This window comes from Protopterus annectens, chromosome 8.part0 (genome assembly GCF_019279795.1).
Source record: "Protopterus annectens isolate FY-2018-M chromosome 8.part0, PAN1.0, whole genome shotgun sequence".
NCBI lineage: Eukaryota > Metazoa > Chordata > Ceratodontiformes > Protopteridae > Protopterus > Protopterus annectens.
In genome coordinates, this window is record NC_056741.1 from 512,919,781 (window position 1) to 512,924,050 (window position 4,270).

Genomic DNA, 4,270 nt, shown 5'->3' on the forward strand with positions numbered 1-4,270 from the left:
AAGGGCAGAGAAGTTTTAATGCTAAGTTTTCATTGTGAGACTGCATTGCTTTGTTTAACAGATTACTTAATGTTTGTGCTGTAAAATACAAAATAAAACTTTCAAATTAAGTCCAATCATTGAAGTAAAGCAGTATGCACATTAGTGTTTATGGTAAATGGAGTGAAATAGCCAAGTAATGGTTAATTGGAATGGCTGCAGAGGCTCCAGTTCAACCATTATTTTGTCAGGGGAAGGGCAGCAAACTCAGACAGGCCCAGCTGAACTATACCTCCCAACTGTCCAGATTTTCAAAGAATGAATAGATTTTTGCTTCTTATTTTTGGTTTGTTGTTCATAAAATTTGTAGTTTTAATTCCTAAATGATTTGCCAGAAGTCACTAAATAATAAGTTTCAGACTTCATAACCTTCATAAAAATGCATGTTAAAGTAAGAGCCGTTCTATCAACTTTCTCAATTTATACAACAGCAATTTTAGTACTGTTTATATGTGCCCCCAATATATTTGGCCTTGTTCAGATTTACTGCATTAACAGGTTGAGAGGTACATGCAAATAAATTGCTTTATAGAATTAGGCATAGCCAACCTCTCAACTGTCCCCAATTTTTGGCTCAAAATGTTGCTCTTCCCCTAATAATCCCTCCATAAAATAGCAATTTTGGAAGAAAACATGGAGGGTTTACAATTAAGAAATAACTGTAATAATCAAAGTTATAGATTACTTGAAATGCATGTAGATTCTTTTATTTTGTCAGCTGCTCAAGGTAGCAGTACTAATATTAAAGTGTCCCTTCTTTGACAGGTAGAAGCTGTATTGTGTGTCTATTTTATATTTTTGCATCACATTTTTGGTCCATTTTTCATAAAATTGTGTTTTTGGCAAATTAGTGACAAATCACTAAAGACTGAAGTTAGAAAATGACAGACATTTGAGTTTCAGATTTTATACCCTTCAGAAAATTCATACTAATGCAAGACCTATTCTATTATCTTTCTAAGTTTATTAGAGCAATATTTAAAAATTGTCCTTCTTGTTGTGCCTTTGTCCCACTTCTGTGTATGGCTTTGTCCAGATTTCTTGCTCTTGAAGTTGAGAGGTATGACAAATGTGTCAGGGCCATCACAGTCAGCCAGAGAGATTTCAAATTGTGACATGCTTGTTGCACCCCACTCCCCATGTAGTGACTCTGGATGTGTCCAAGCAAGGCAAGGAGTAGTTGTATCTACCTTGGATGGGGAGGACACACTGCATAAGTACTACAGTGGCTTTTCATCTGTCCTTGATTTTGCAGAATGGTCTGGTTTCTGTCATATTTTTGTACTGTTGATTTATGCTTATTACTCAAAGTGCCTGTTGCTCTGTGTTTAAGTAGCAATGCTTTAATGACCATAAGGTAAGCTTGTCTGACATCGTAAGATGCAAGTAAGCTTTAATAAGCATACTGTTAAAGAATTGCCAACATTGAAAGCCTTTCTGTTGTTGCCATGCAGAGAATACTTGACTAGATAATGTATAAGCCTTGGGTATTAAAGGACAGGATTCCATTATTTTAAAAAGCTCATTACACTTGTTGGAGACTTCCAGTCATCTCTACAGGCTTTACCCGTAAACTAAACAGAATGCCAATCATGTGTGGTCCATAACCTGTACAGTAATCCTTTAAGCAATGTATCTTGAGCTTGTTTCTTGTTTGCTTTTCATTTTTACTTTTATCATGTTTTCCCCATGAAACGTTGTCAGGCAGCAGGTCTTTTTGGATAAGAAACATTTTTACAAGTGGGGCATCACATAGATTTCTACTTTCAGCATGTTGCTTGGTACTTTAATAAAGCTGAATATATTATAATTAGAACTGCAGTGCAAGGAGAAGTAGTTTGAGTTGAGTGCTTCTGGTTTTTCTTATACTTGATTTTGACTGGCATTCCAGTAATGTATTTAAAAAGTAATTTATTTTTTCATGCCTCACAACCTTTTGTTTCCATCTAGATATTAAGTAAGCTGTCATGCAGCCAATGCATTGAAATATTTTTATTCTTCTACACTTATTTTTGTCTTGATTGGACTTTCATAATGATGGTTTGCCACCCAGGGCAGCGTATTTAATTAAAGTTAGTTTTTTTGTGGTTTTGTGCATAGCTCCTCCTCTTTATGGTTGACCACACCCCTTCCCTTTGACCCCGCCCATTCAGCGTCTCCTGCAGCCCCCCTGTGATTTGAAGTCACCAGCCGCCACTGAGCTACTGTACCTTCTCTTCCATAGACTTTAACATATGGCTCCCTGTAGCCATATCAGAGTACCAGGCCAATCTTCTTCTGCTTTCAAGCCCTCTAGTGCTGCTCAGGATGCTGCCAAGGGCCAAGACGGTCTTGTACACTCCAGTGCAATATGTGTGCTTACAACTGACTGGAGATCCTCGTATGGCTATCTTGAATAAGCCAGATGAATCTCCCTGAAGTACTAGTCAAGGAAGAGGTAACAGACACATGTGATGAAACTGAGGCACTAGTTGGAGTTTCTCTTTATATACTCCCAAAATGTAGATTTAGAAAAGTACACACTTGTCTTCCTGCAGCCACTTCCTCTAAAGAATAAAGAAAGGAATGTTTGTTTTTGTTTTTTCTGTTTTGTTTTTTGACAACTGTCTTTTTAAGGCCTTTCACTTACTACAATTTGTTTCACCAGCTTCTTCCCCTTCTAAATGGAAGAAAGTACCCTCTTTTCAGATAGTGATTCTCAGTCTGATATAGAGGAGTTTGGACTAGATTATGCTTCTCAGGTTTTATTTCTCGATTTATTGGAATCAGAATCTGAAGAAAATATTTACACGGATTCACTAGTGGATTCATTTTTTTTTTCTCACACTACAGGGAGGATGAAAGGCATCTTCCAATGAGAGGAAAATAGATTTCTCATACACAAAGAATATTCTATGTACTTTTCCCAGGTACAAACCACTAAGTGTTTTGCTTCCCTCCTATGACTCCTGTGCTAGGGAGGCTTTTAATGCAGCATGTTCTTCTCTTGCTGGTCAGGTTCTGCACCTAAAAGAACAAATAGTCTACAAGGTTCCACAGATCAAAGTTCAGACTTCTTCATCTAAAAAGCCATATAGACTTTACAAGGTTCCACAGACCAAGCTTCTTTTCTATAATCATATGGTGGACCCATCTGCTATTTCCTTAACCTAACACTCCAGCTCTAAACATCTGCTTCAAATCCCATACTCCCAGGGAAGGATGGCAGGACTTTTGACAATTGCAGAAAGATAATTGCCATAATTTTCATCCTTGCATTCAGAACATTTAATTGTCAGTTGAACATAGTTAAGTATCTTCTAGCAACCTTTCCTGATATGAATAAAGTAGTGACTGAATTCTGCCTTCTGGCATTAAATCCTTATTACATTCCATAAGTCAATAAGCATTCTGTGAAATGCTCTTATGGTGCTGCAGATGCTTTACCAGCAGCTGCTGCAAGTCGGTCAGGTATGCGCAGATATACATGACAAATGTTCCAGAATCTCCCTGAGAATGTCAAGTCTCAAATTCTAAATACTGCCCTTGATAAAGAACTATTATTCTGTTTTATTTTTTTTTTTATTTTTTTTTTTTTCAAGGCAAAATAAGCATTTAACTCACAAATGGATTCCTGACTTACTGGGCCATTAGAAATCACTATAAAAGATAAAAAAATGGACTTATGGGTCCATATGTTTACAGGTAAGCACTATGTTAGCTGTCTTTGTGGGCCATTTAAAGCCAGCCAATTTCCCTTTTGGTGCTTGAATTAATCTATCCCATTCGGTGTTATGACTGGTCTTTTATCCATCCCATGGTCAATAATTATACGATTCACCTAGTTAGAATAACTGGAATTATACCGTAGATAATTTACGGGAGCCATGCATTGGGTAAAGCATTCAGGACCTTACTCTGTCCATTAGTAGTACAGGGGTCAGTGCTGGGGTAAATTTTCTACTTCACAAGCATAAATCAAAGTTGTGTTTCAATATGATCAGGGATGAGCTTTTGTTTTACATGGATGAGGAGTCTTTTTCAGAAAGTAAGATATATACCTGGCCCTCCAGACTGCTCCTTTGATGTTGCAGAAGATGTTTAGATGCCTAGGCCAAATACTTCTGATGTTGTTTCACTTCATGATGTACAGTAAATCCATCAGCAATGGTTCAAAGGTGCCAGGCACAGATCACTTCTTAACAGTTGCAAGATAATCACAGTGCTTTGGGGTGGTCCATGTAGGACATAT